The following is a 14653-nucleotide window of genomic DNA, read 5'->3' as shown; positions in this document are numbered from 1 at the left end:
AGGCCAATTGCTTTTTTGATTGAATCAGTATTTTGTCTTACAGTATTTTGCAAGGTATGGTAATCAAGATCATGCCCACAACCAAATAAGACCTCCTAATTCTATGGACTGGAGTAACTCATTCACAGATTAGATTTTGTAAAGCAAACCTTTTGCCTTCGGCTTGCTTCCCAGTGGACACTCTGCTACCTACACAGAGAGATATGACAGTTGGCTTCTGCCAATATGATGTATCAAGGAAATATTCTGAAATAATATGTTGGCTATGATCAGGACCGTAACAATGGGTTAATAATTATTGGGAATGTACAATTCTCAACCGTAAGGAGTCTCAAGGCAGCTCATAAACTCTTTTCCATAGAGTGTTGTGGGTTTTCCGGGCTGTATGACCGTGTTCTGTGTTCCAGGCCACACAGCCCGGAAACCCCACAACACTCCAGTGATTCTAGTCATGAAGGACTTCAACTAAACTCTTTCCCCTTTTTCTTCCCACAACAGACACCTTGTGAAGTAGTTGGGGCTGAGAAAGTTCTCAACAAACTGTGACTAGTTCCAGATCACCCAGCACAAATGTAGGAGAAGCAAATCTGGTTCACCAGATAAGAGTCCACCACTCATGTGGAGGAGTGGGGAATCAAACCTGGTTCTGCAGATTAAAGTCCACCTGCTCTTAACCACTACACCATGCAGGATCACTAACACTTTGTGTTATTTTGGGGAGGGGAAGAGTCCATCAAAGCAGTAAAAGCACTGGATCTTGTCAGAACCAGCAGGATGTCCCTTCAGCCATGATCACCAAGTGGTTCCCCTCTGATGAATGGAGGGGCCTTATAGGGCGATATGGGGAGATGCAGTCCCTTATAGGCTTGGTAAATACTCTTAAAATTTGGTAAAATTTGTATTCAGATTTATTTGGGCATAAATTATCTGTATGTATGGATAAGGATAACATTCGGGTATAGCCAAAAAATTCGGGTTCGTTTGAATTTTTTTGGTCTTTTGGGTGTTTTTGCATTTTGGCCTCCAGGAGGCGCATTTTTAAGCTACTGGCACCAAAACTTTAGGGTATCATCTGGAGACTGTTTTGATGATACCACCCATATTTGGTGGAGTTTGGTTCAGGGGAGGGAAAGTTATCGACCCCCTGAGGAGTGCGCCATCCCCCATTGTTTCCAATGGGAGCTATCAAGAGATGGGGCTACCCTTTAAGGGTCGATAACTTTGCCCCCCCTGAACCAAACTTCACCACACTTGGGTGGTATCATAAGAACAGCTTTTGGGTGATTTCTTCTCTTAGTCTTTGTGTCTTCCAAGCTGTGAGCGGTTGTTTCTACACACACTGAAATTGTTCCTGCTGCTTCAACTCAACAAGGTTATATAATTATGAGACTTTGAAGAATGTAAATCAACAAGGGAGTCACATTCTTCACAGTCTCCTAAGTATATAATTCAGATACACAGACACTTTACCTAGGAAATCTACTCCCCTTGAAGAGGCAGTAGGGGAACATTCTGGACTGTGCACCAGAGATCTGCCTAACAAAGCAGTTGCCCAAAGCACTCTGAATCAGCCTTCAAATTGGTCCACTGATCTATTGACTATTGTCTATTCCAAAGTGTGGCAGCATTTCTCCCGTCATTTGCGGAGGTCTTTCTGAGGCCTGCTGTTTGAGATCCTTCTTAACTGATGGCTCGTGAAATAGGACCAGAAACCTTCTAAATGGAAATATGTTTTTCAGCCACTGAGGTTCAAACAACTTTCAGCCTGAGGGCTATATATTAAAACTGACACTACATTCATGCATCAAGAAGGAATCCTAAAGCACAGTACCTACATTGAGGTAAACCATAGGATTCCATTCCAAATGAAAGCAATTTGCTACAATATTTTTAAAATATATATTCTTGGCTTGTATATGGCAAGAAGCATTATCAACAAATTTCTAAACCCCAGATGATATTGTCTTTCCAGTATCCCGTTGTTGATGAGAGTTGGTAAAATATGAGTAACAAGTTCCTTGAGGAATCAGGGAAATATGCCCCCAGCCAGATAGCTCATCAAAAAAAGGAAAACTAAATGTTGCCAGAATTGGCAGGATGAGGTGAGGACAACTATGTACTTCTGGGGTTGAAAATGCACCCAGGATCGGAGCCTGCAGAGCAAACATCCTGGGGCAACCCTCAGCAAATGGAGGCAGGGAGAATCCCTGCAATGGCAGACAAAGTGTCAGGCACAAGCAGAGGGTGAAACTGACCAGACAGCTAAACAATCAGGAAAAACAGGCTGTCTCCTGAGTTCCTGCACAGCCAGGCAGGAGACATCATTCAGTAGCTTAAGGGGGTGGGGAGTGCACTTCAAAGCATTTTTGAAAAAAGATGTCTTGAGCTGAAATAAGGCATCCTGAGAACATCTTAGGGGGAAAGCTATGCAGAGTTCCCCCCCCCAAGACACCTTTTTTTAACATCCTCAAGACGTCTTAATTGTGCTGTGCAGAAAAGGCGCCTGGGAATTACCCCAAGGCGGAGTTGCTGCTCGGGGTGGGGGGAAAACGGGCCCGACTGACACTGCCCAGATAAGGGCGGAAATGGAAAGGGAGCCATGATAGTGAAGGGCAGCATCACCGGAAGAAAGGAGGAGCGAGCCGAGTCTTTAAATGGTCTTGCCCTCCTTTGTTCAGGCCATGTCGTTGTTTTGCCCACCCACCTCACCCTACTTTTATATGTTAATGCATGCTTGGTACTTCATAGCCTAGTTCACGGCAGTTTGGCGCATGGGTATGGCTCTGGAAGGGCAAGGGGAAGGGAGCTAGGGAGCTGCCCCTTCCCCTCAAAAATGGCAACAGCGGCAAGAGGTGACTGCCCTGTCGAACCGGGCTGAAGGGGAACATCTCTGGCCAGGAGCGGCCGCCCAGCAGAGCCCCACAGTTGAGCGAAGCTCGGGACCGGGCACCACCCTTTTGAGCTGTAGCACGTACCCGCATGACCAGATCCAGACCCATGCTTAGCCTCACGCTTCCGCTCAATAAAATGGCTATGGTCAATTTATTAACCCATCAATGGTGTGACGTGTGTCATTTTGAAGGGCCTTGCACAAAAGGTGATCCACCCTCGGACAGCAATGTACCATTGTTCTACAGAAAAAAATATGAAAAGAAATACACAACATGAAATTGCTGGATTAGAACTCATCAAGTGATTTGGTGGTTCTGCTTTAAATGTAAACTTGGTTTTCCTCCCTCAATATAATGTCTAACCATCTCAAGAGGAAACTTCTGATGAATTATTTGCAGCAGAGAAATTCTCTGATGTCCACTATGAACTATTTACAGTAGAGAAATTCTCTGATGTCCACTACCTTAACTGGACCTATCAAAGGTTAGACAGTATATGCACAGGTATTGGATGTCTTATTGCTGAGATTTGAAAAAAACAAAGTGCTTTTTTTCTTCGGCACTTCACAGTTACAATTTTAGTTACTAGACGAGCATTGACAATCCAGTTTGTTCTCCTGCTTTAAATGAACAGAATATCAGACATTTTTTTAAAAAAGATTTATTCGGTGGATATTAGAAAAGCACTTTTCAATAATGGGCAGATATTTATTTTATTTATTTTTTGAGCTTCTATACCGCTCTCCCACAAATGGCTGAGAGCAGTTAACAACATACAATAACCAACATACAATGGGTTTGCAGTCAACAATAAATAACTAATAAATCTCAACATTTAAAATACCAATCTTAGTAAAACCAGCGTTCAGACATTGGAAAGGGTCTACATTACTGTAAGAAATTGCTCTATAAAGTAACTGTCATGTAGCAGTTCAGGCTTCAGCTCCACAATAGGAATATTTAAATGGGAAAATAACTGTGCTGTTGTTTGAGATTCAGCAAGCTGTGAAAGGACTCAGTTTCTACACTGACTTGAAGGCCAAGAACAGTGGAACCACTTTCCATCCAAGAAGCAAAGATTAAATCATGAATCCTGAACACCAGAGAGAACTGAAGGTTTAGCTGAGATAAGCCCCTGCACACTGTCTCACTCCTGACTTCCCTGCCCCAGGTCTAATGGTTACAAATGGGTTTGATTGTTAAGCAACCTCATCAGCCATGGTTCTGTTTCTATCAAATGAACCTAGGCAACTCAGACTCTTACCCATAAGGTTTATCATTTTCAGTCTAGGCTCCTTAATCACACCTTGAAAATGTTGATCCTACCAGCTGTCTGTCCATGCTGACTCTTCTAAAAGACAAGACTGTGACTGCTGGAAGATATCAGTTGGAAAGGGTACCATGTGACAATCTGAACCAGTGCTATAACTGTGTAATGAGTCCTTCTAACTGAGCATTGTTCTTTTAATCTTCACTACTCACTGTTCTCTTGGAAATATTTTTGCGCAATTTTAATAATTCACTCTTATATTATATTACAAGGTGTTTTGCCTTCAGGTGGCATCAGTTTAATTCCAGTTCTTAGACTCTGTTACGCTAGTTCAGCAGTTAAAACATTTTAAAATGGCAATAGGGAATAACTTGGCTTGGCAGTGAGAGGCAGACTAATGGTGGGATCTTTACAACAGCTACACTGGAAAATGGCTTGAAAAGTTCCACAGAGAATGCAATGGGACCAAATTGAATTTTAAATATTTTTATAAGTTTTTGACAAGAACTTTCATACAGTGAGGCATAGAGAAGCTTACACACAGTTCCTAAGAGATATAAAAGGGTGGAAAGATAGGTTTGGATGAAAGATTAGGAAGGAAGCAGCCTAGAGGGTTTTTTATATCGATTTACCTAAGTTCAGCTGAGAAGTTCTTCAGGAGAAGGCAAAGGATTCATATGGTCCTAACATGTGAATCCAAGTGAAGGAACGATATCATTGACTCAAAACCAACCAGATGCACAAGAGGAGGTTCAGGTCAGTACAGAGCACTGAGCTTAGGGGTGCACTGTATTTTTATACCCCATGGGTATAGTTTTGTGCAGGCATAAGGAATTATCTTCCTGGAGTTTCTGGATTTCCATGGTGGGATTGCTGGGTTAGAGGCTGATTAATAAGCTTCATCTATTGATTTCTAAATGCTTCGGGACAATAGGAGCCGTATGCTTGTGACTGGATCAGAGGTAGCCTGGAATAGCTTAAGCAGAGTCCCTTTTAAGATTCTCGGTCCCTTTTAAGATTCTCTGTCACCCTTTTAAGTTATGTGGGTAAGTGAATTCCAAGGAGCAGAATGTTAAAAAGACTTTTGATTACTAAAGGGCAATCAGATAGAAAATCTTTGCGGTAAAGGTGTAATCCTAGTTCTAGAGGTGCTGTGTGGTTTCTGGGTTGTATGGCCGTGTTCTAGCAGCCTCCTCTCTCCTGATGTTTTGCCTGCATCTTATCTGTATTCTCATCTCGCATCATATCTTATCCTAGTTCTGCATCTGTATCTGCAACATCCTGGTTCCTTTGTGTTGCAAACAACCTTGGCAGGATGTGCTAATCAAGATACATGCCCATTGAGGCTTCCAGTCTTCCAGGACTGGAGACAGCCTCCAACCTCTGCTGTGGACTGGAATAGCTCATTCAATGGTTTAATTTTGCTAACAGGCCTTTTTGCACTTGGCCTGTTTTTGCTTTCGCCGGACACTCTAAGCTACATACACCGTGGTTGCTGGCATTTGTCAGTACATGTTACAGGAAAATCATATTAAATTACATATTACAGGAAAATCATATTAAATCCAGCTTTTCAATAAGGCAGGGTATGAAGGGTAGGGCAACAACTAATAGGCTTCACCTGCCAGGTTGTTTTGTGAAACTCACACTACAGGTGGCCTACTGTGCAGAGGTGGTTTCCTTGACTTCAATCCCAGAAAGACTGGAAGCTTCTGGCGGATTAGGCCGTAAGAAAAAACAATGGCAGCTACTAAAGGGACCTGATGTGTGATGACTCACACCCTAGGATTTTGTAATTTTCTGTGTTGCTGGTCCTTCCTGAGAATCCCTTGGCCTAGGGGGTTTTGACGGCAACAAATCATAATTGGGCTCATGACTTTTCTCATAGTGATATTTCACTGATTCCCTCTAAAGTATGACTTATGACAAGACAATTTCCAAGCCCACGATAAAGCGCACTTCTCACACCTTCCATGCATGTGTTCTTCCTCCCAATTATTTCTTGAGGTGCTATTTGGACATCCTTGTTTACTCCAGACTGTAAACAACAGGATTACCAGCAAGCAGGGGTCACCAGTGTGTATGTTGACCCGAGGATAAAAAGTGTCACTCATTCAGCGTTATTGCCTGGATTGTGGCCTCAGGTGAAATAACAGAAGCACATCCAAATTGCACAGCCACCACAATGATATGGGAGATGCTTAGGTTGAAAGAGCGCTTGCTTCCCATCATGTGGTAAAGGGATTTTTTTTCAGGATTGTGTTTAAAAGATTAAAGATCACGACAAGAAGAATCAGCAGGAATGGAGGCAAAGTACCCACCAAGAGATGCAAAATCAGAAAAGCGATAATTTCTCCGAGAATAATTTCGACCACGAAAGGCCAACACAGAATAAGCGGTGCCATGTATAAGCAAAGAGTGATGAATATTATTTGGCCCACAGAATGGCAAGGTAAATATGAAGTAGGTTTCCAGTGTAGAAAATAAAAAAAACCAAATGTTGCTGCAAAGAACAACCATTATTTGAGTGCAGAATCTCTGATTCATCAGAACTTTCTGCATAATGTAAAAGGTTTACAAATGGAAACATAAGCGGTCATATCCCATCAATGTAAGAAGCATGCCAGTTTGTATTCCCAAGAGACCAGGAGCGAAGGAACATCTGAAGGTGGCACAGCCAACCAATGAAATCGATGGCTTTTTTTTTTTTTTCTTTTAAAAGATTTCAAGAAGCATATTGGGGATAATGGTAAAGAATTGTTAGTAGCAGACTTCCTGAACTGGAGAGAATGGGGAAAGAAAGAAGGTACATGGGGATTATGGAGGCCCGGATTCAAGCCTTATTGTCATGACTATAATGATATTTCCAAGCCAAAATCGCCATAATTACATGATGGAGAACACCACAAACAAGCTGGGACCTGCAAGTCTGCGGAAGTCGGAGAACTCGATCAGGATGAATTCTGTCACCATGGCTTTGATTTCCTTGGTCCATTAACATTAAAATCTAGGAAGAGATCATGACACTCTTACAAACCAATAGAAACTGGGAAAGCATTTTGGAGAGGCGGCGGAGTCACAGAACTATATGCCAGCAGCTACTCTGTCATAAAGCCTAGAACATAAGAACATAAGAACAAAGCCAGCTGGACTGTAGACCACCGAGTCCATCTAGTCCAGCTCTCTGTTACTAGCAGTGGCTCCATTTTCAGGGTGCCTTTTGGGAGCTCAACATGCAAGGAGGTAGAAAAGCAATGGCTTTCTGCTTGCTGCTGCTCCTGAAGCTCCCTGAAGTCTACTAAGGCATTGCAATCTGAGATCAAGGCAGATCAAGCACTGGTAGCTATAGATCGACTTCTCCTCCATAAATCTGTATCCTAAGCCCCTTTTAAAGCCATCCCAAGGTTAATGGCCATCACCACCCTCCTGTGGCAGTATAATTCCAAAACCAATCACCGCGTTCGCGTGAAGAAGTGTTTCCTTTAATTAGTCCTAGATTCTTCCCCCCCTCAGCATTTTCAATGAGATGCCCCCCTGGTTCTAGTATTGTGAGAAGAGAGAAAAATTTCTCTCTGTCCAGCCGATGACCTAACCCATGCATCATTGTATAGAGCTTCAATCATATCCCCCCTCAGGCGCCTCCTGCCAAACTAAAGGGAGTCCCAAAGCGGCTGCAGCGATCTCCTCATAAGGAAGGTGCTCGAGTCCCCTCCAATCATCCCTCGGTGCCCTTCTCTACCCAGTTTTTCTATCTCTTCAATATCCTTTTTGAGATGTGGCGACCAGAACTGAACACAGTACTCCAAAGTGCGGTCGCACCACGGCTTTTATATAAGGGCATGACAATCTTTGCAGATTTATTCTCAATTCCTTTCCTAATTATCCCCAGCATAGAGTTTGCCTTTTTCAAAGCTGACATGCATTGAGTTGACATTCCCATGGGAACCTATCAACTAAAAGGCGATCCAAATCCCTTTCCTGGTCTGCTGACTGATAGCACTGACCCTGCCTAGAGAGTGATGTATGTGAAGTATGGATTTTTTGCCCTATGTGCATCACTTTACATTTTGCTACATTGAACTGCATTGACACCATTTCTTAGCCCACTCACCCTAATTTATCAAGGTCCGGGCTTTGGAGCTCTTCGCGATCGATCCTTTGTGGTTCTCACCACACTACATGAATTCTGGTATCATCTGCAAGCTTGGCCACCACGCTTGCCCACCCCTACTTCCACATACTAAAGAAGTGTGTCAAATCCGTACATGCCTTAACAGTCCATGGCAATGTAATCGGAATGTTCTGAGCTCCATCTTCTCCAGAAAGGCATTTTTGTGACTATGTCAGCAGAGTTGATTGTCCATCAAATTAAACGATCCATCTTTTTTGTTGACAAATTAAGAAGCTTTGTTGCTTGTACTCTGATCTTGATTCTACAGTAAAGAACAAAACAAAAGCTGAGCCTTCCACAACGCACCTAAAAATAAGTTATTTTAACGTTAATGACCCTTCTTCACACAGAAAAAAATCCAAAAGCAGAGAGGAGGGGCAGGGAAAATTACCTCTTAAATCTTGGCGGGAGGGAGGAGGAGGGAGGGAGGAGATAAAACCATTCTGGCCACGCCCTTAGTTTCACCTGTGAAAACCTCTAACATGACATGGCATAGGCATAAGCAAAAGTATAATTATTAAAAGTAATTATTTACAAATAAGCAAAAGTATAACTGTTAAAAAATATAAACCCTCACAAGCCCCTTATAATTAATTGTAAATTTATATAATTATAATGATTTATAATAAAGAGAGTATTTCTCATCAAGAAATACTTGCCAACACCTATCTCCAGCCCTCTATTGGAATAGGATTTCCCAGTAACTTAGCAGAGAATCTGAGAGTGGATATAAATCCATACTAACTGGATGCAGCTTCCGCCCGGCACAAAAAAAAGTTTTGAAGAGATTCTTCCATTTTGCTTTACATATATGCAGGGGAACTGCAAATCGTCTGTTAAAAGCAGTTACTGCTTTTTTATTACCACACTAAAATAAAAGATCATCCTAACCATCCCTAAAGGCAAAAGAAAAAATCCAAGCTGTTACATTCATAATATTAAAATAAACAACCAAACATCCCAACATGTTCAAGTCAGGTCTTCCCTGTTATAAGCTTACCAAGGTCTCTCCTGGTCAATGGTAGGGAATAGGGGTCGGGCAGGGTTAGCCGACTGAGGTTGAGAGAAATTCCACCATGGGTAAATTTGGGGAAAGCCTGGGACCACGGACCTGGCCGAGGTGCAATGTCATACAGTGTACCCTCCAAAACATCCATTTTCTAAAAGGGAACTGATCTCTTTATTCTGGCGTGATGAGCTGTGATTCGCTTGGGATCCCTGGACCACTACCTGGAGGTTGGCATCCCCTAATTATAGTTAGGCTCACATGAGCAACGCTAAGCAAAAGCTCTGGGATATTTGAAAAAACTTGCTAGTCGAAGCGATTGAAAAAAAAAAAGCGGTTTTGGGGAAAATAAGCACGGGCAGATTCATGAAGTAGGGGGGCAGTTTCTGTGCAAAAGTTCCCCTCCAAAACGAGTTTTTTAGCATCCTACCCCCATGTTCATTTGGCCCATGTGGAACAGGCCTGGGGAGACTCCTTTGTGGAGAACAGGCCTTTAGAGTTCCTTTGTTTGCCTAATTGGTAATTTCTTAGTTTCAATCCCAAAAAAGCTGGTTTGAAGAGCCGGATAACCTCATGGTCATGTATACACAAATATAAAGCCAGCAAACTCAGATATGAAAGAAGAAGAAGAAGAAGAAGAAGAAGAAGAGAAGAAGAAGAAGAAGAAGAAGAAGAAGAAGAAAGAAGAAGAAGAAGGAAGAAGAAGAGAGAAGAAGAAGAAGAGGAGGAGGGAGGGAGGAGGGAGGAGGAGGAGGAGGGAGGAGGAGGAGGGAGGAGTTTGGATTTATATCCCCTTTACTCTCCTGTAAGGGAGACACAAAAGGGCTCACGATCTCCTTTCCCTTCCCCACAACAAACACCCTCCCAAGGTGAGTAGAGGCTGGAGAGAACTCCAAAAAAGCTATCCCACTAGCCCAAAGGTCACCCCAGCTGGCATGTGTTGATGTGCACAGGGATCATCTATTTTTTCCAGATGAAAGCCTCCACAACTCAGAGTGACAGAGTGAGGGAACCAAACCTGGTTCTATTCCAGTTTAGAGTGTACTCTGCTAGCTTAACCACTATTCCACTGCAGCTCCTGTAGATACTCTTCTGGAGAGGCGGGGAGAGACCTTCTACAGAAATAACATAATTTCCAGTGAGTGAACCTTTGAGGTTGGAAGCTGGAAAAGAAACTGGAACCACTAGTGGATGTGTAGTAGTGTTTGCCGTCTTCTGCACGCATCTCAAACTGTTCCTGCTTTGCTTCAACTCAACAATGTTATATAATTAGTGAGACTTTGAAGAGATGCTTAACTCTCAACAAGGGAGTCACATTCTTCAAAGTCTCCCTCAGTTATATAATTCAGATACACAGACACTTTACCTAGGAAATCCTCTCCCCTTGAAGAGGCATTAGGGGAATATTCTGGACTGTGCACCAGATATCTGCTTAACAAAGCAGCAGTTGCCCAAAGCACTCTGAATCAGCCTTCAAATAGGTCCACTGATCTATTGACTATTGTCTATCCCAAAGTGTGGCAGCATTTCTCCCGTCATTTGCAGAGGTCTTTCTGAGGCTTGCTGTTTGAGATCCTTCTTAACTGATGGCTTGTGAAATAGGACCACAAACCTTCTCAATGGAAATATATTTTTTCAGCCACTGAGGTTCAAACAATTTTCAGCTTGAGGGCTATATATTAAAACTGACACTACATTCATGCATCAAGAAGGAATCCAAAAGCAGAGTACTTACATTGAGGTAAACCATAGGATTTCATTCCGAATGAAAGCAATTTGCTACAATATTTTTTAAATACATATTTATGGCTTGTATATGGCAAGAAGCATTATCAGCAAATTTCCTAAACCCCAGAGGATCAAGCTATTGTCTCAGTATTTCGTTGTTGTGAGAGTTGGCAAAATATGGGTAACAAGTTCCTTGAGGAATCAGGGGAAATTAGTCCCCAGCCAGATAGCTCATTAAAAAGAAAAAAAGGAAACTTAAATGTTGTCAGAATTGGCAGGATGAGCTGAGAATTACAACTATGTACTTCTGACAAAAAATAATATTTTATGGATAGAAAAAAAATAGAAGATATTAAGAAGATATATGGACAGTGTATAAAGAATGGATGGAAGATGCCGGATTTAACGAAGAGCCATGGAATAAGAGAATAAGAAGAATGAAACTCCTGCTGCTTGCATGAAAAAAATTAACAAGAAGAAGTGAAATGGAAAAATGTATAGATGAAAAAAATACTAAATGTAACAAATGTATAAATACTCTATACAATAAAATCTATATAAAAAAAAACTATGTACTTCTGGAGTTGAAAATGCACCCAGGATGCAGACCTGTGGAGACAACCATCCTGGGCCTTCAGCAAATGGAGGCAGGGAGAATCCATGCAACGGCAGACAAAGTGTCAGGCACAAGCGGAGGGTGAAACTGACCAGACAGCTAAACAGTCAGGAAAAGTAGGCTGTCTCCTGAGTTCCTGCACAGCCAGGCACGAGACATCATTCCAGTAGCAAGAGTGTACTTCAAAGCATTTTTGAAAAAACATGTCTTGAGCTGAAATAAAGCGTCCTGAGAATGTCTTAGGGGGGAAAGCTATGCACAGTTCCTCTCCAAGACACCTCTTTTTTTAACATCCTCAGGACGTCTTAGTTGTGCTGTGCAGACTGTACCATTGTTCTACAGAAAAAAAACATGAAAAGAAATACACAACATGAAATTGCTGGATTTGAAGTCATCAAGAGATTTAGTGGTTCTGTTTTAAATGTAGACTTGGAATTCCTCCCGCAGTATAATGTCTAACCATCTCAAGAGGAAACTTCTGATGAATTATTTGCAGCAGAGAAATTTTCTGGTGTCTACTATGAACTATTTACAGTAGAGAAATTCTCTGATGTCCACTAGCTTAACTGGACCTATCAAAGGTTAGACAGTATATGCACACGTGTTGGATGTGTTATTGCTGAGATTTGAAAAAACAAAGTTCTTTTTTTTCTTCGGCACTTCAGAGCTACAATTTTAGTTACTAGACGAGCATTGACAATCCAGTTTGTTCTCCTGCTTTAACTGAACAGAATATCAGATTTTTTTAAAAAAAATGATTTGTGGATATTAGAAAAGAATATTTTAATAATTAATGGGCAGATAGACTTTCGAAAGGGTCTATATTACTGTAAGAAATTGCTCTATAAAGTAACGGTCATGTAACAGTTCAGGCTTCAGCCCCACAATAGGAAAATTTAAGCGGGAAAATTACTGTGCTGTTGTTTGAGATTCAGCAAGCTGTGAAAAGGACTCAGTTTCTACCCTTACTTGAAAGCCAAGAACAATTGGAGCCACTTTCTATCCAAGAAGCAAAGATTAAATCATGAACTTGGACACCAGAGAGAACTGGGACGGTTTAGCTGGAGATAAGCCCCCTGCACATTGTCTCACTCTGACTCCCTGCCCCAAGTCTAATGGTTACAAATGGGACTACACTATTAATTGACATCATCAGCCATGGTTCTGCTTGGTCAAATGAACTCAGGTAACTCAGACCTCTCCCATAAGGTTTAACATTTTCAGTCTAGGCTCCTTAATCTGACCTTGAAATTTTTGATCCCTACCAGCTGTCTGTCCATGCTGACTCTTCTGAAAGAGTAGACTGTGACTGCTGGAAGACATCAGTTGGAAAGGGTACCATGTGACAGTCTGAACCGATGCTATAACTGTGTAATGAGTCCTTTTGATTGAGCTTTGTTCGTTTAATCCTCACTACTCACAATTTTAATAAATCACTCCAGTTATACCACAAGGTGTTTTGCCTTCAGGTGGCTTCAGTTTAATTCCGATGCTTAGATGACTAGGCTTCTCCTACCAGGTTGTTTTGTGAAACTCACACTATAGGTGGACTACTGCAAAGTAGTCCACCTATAGTGTGAGTTTCACAAAACAACCTGGTAGGTTTGCAGAGGTAGCTTCCTTGACTTTAATCCCAGGAAGACTGGAAGTTTGCCCCTTGGTTGTTAGGCAGTGAAAAAAGCCCAGTGGCAGCTACTAAGACTGTTGAGTGATGACTCACACCCTAGGCTTTTGTAATTTTGTGTGTTGCTGGGCCACCCTGAGAATCCCTTGGACTTGGGGGTTTTGACAGCAACAAATCATAATTGGGCCCATGACTTTTCTTCATAGTGATATTTCAATGTTTCCCTCTAAAGTATGATTCATGACAAGACTATTTCACCATAAGCACTTCTAACATCTTCCGCATGCATGTTCTTCCTCCCCAGTATTTCTGTTATGCTAGTTCAGCAGTTAAAACATTTTAAAATGGCAATAGGGAATAACTCGGCTTGGCAGTGAGAAGCAGACTAATGGTGGGACCTTTACAACAGCTACACTGGAAAATGGCTTGAAACATTCCACAGGGAATGAAATGGGACCAAATTGAATTTTAAATATTTTTATCAGATTTTGACAAAAACTTTCATACAGTGAGGCATAGAAGCTTACACACAGCTCCTTAGAGATATAAAAGGGTGGAAAGATAGGTTTGGATGAAAGATTAAGAAGGAAGCAGCCGGGGTTTATACGTTACCTAAGTTCAGCTGAGAAGTTCTTGGAGAAGGCAAGGATTCATATGGCCAGCTTGTGAATCCAAGTGAAGGACGATATCATGACTCAAAACCAACCAGACACAAGAGAGGTTCAGGTCAGTACAGAGCACTGAGCTTGGGGTGCACTGTATTTTTAGACCCCATGGTATAGTTTTGGGTGGGCATAAGGAATTATCTTCCTGGAGTTTCTGGATTTCCATGGTGGGATTGCTGGGTTGAGCTGATTAATAGCTCATCTATTGATTTCTAAATGTCGGGACAATAGAGCCAATTGTGATTGGATCAGGGATATCCTGGAATGGCTTAAGCACAGTCCCTTTTAAGATTCTCTGTCTCTTTTAAGATTCTCTGTCCAGGAATGTCATGCAGATTTGGCTGAGGCGTGAGTTGTGATGGAAGGTGCACTTTGTAAACGTTAATGTTTGCAAAAGGCAATCAGATAGAAAATCTTGTGGCAAGGTGTATCCGAGTTCTGGGGTGCTGTGTGGTTTCTGGGCTGTATAGCCGTGTTCTTGCAGCATTCTCTCCTGATGTTTTGCCTGCACCTTGTCTGTATCTGCATCTGTATCTTATCCAAGTTCTGTATCTGCATCTGTATCCTAGTTCCTTTGTGTTGCAACAACCTTGGCAGGGTGCGGTACAAAAACATGCCCATGAGGCTTCCAGCCTCCAGCCTCTGCTGACTGGAATAACTCACTCAATGGTTTAATTTTGCT

At 42.0% G+C, this 14653-nt stretch overlaps 1 protein-coding gene across 1 annotated transcript in view; it reads right to left on the bottom strand.

Moving 5' to 3' along the window:
* LOC125437067 (vomeronasal type-2 receptor 26-like) overlaps positions 1-14653 on the bottom strand; it is a 464990-nt gene that overhangs the window by 341321 nt on the left and 109016 nt on the right. The window lies entirely within an intron of this gene.

This window comes from Sphaerodactylus townsendi, linkage group LG07 (assembly GCF_021028975.2).
Source record: "Sphaerodactylus townsendi isolate TG3544 linkage group LG07, MPM_Stown_v2.3, whole genome shotgun sequence".
Classification (NCBI taxonomy): domain Eukaryota; kingdom Metazoa; phylum Chordata; class Lepidosauria; order Squamata; family Sphaerodactylidae; genus Sphaerodactylus; species Sphaerodactylus townsendi.
Note: the sequence above shows the minus strand (reverse complement) of the source record. Positions and strands in the feature narration are given on the sequence as shown.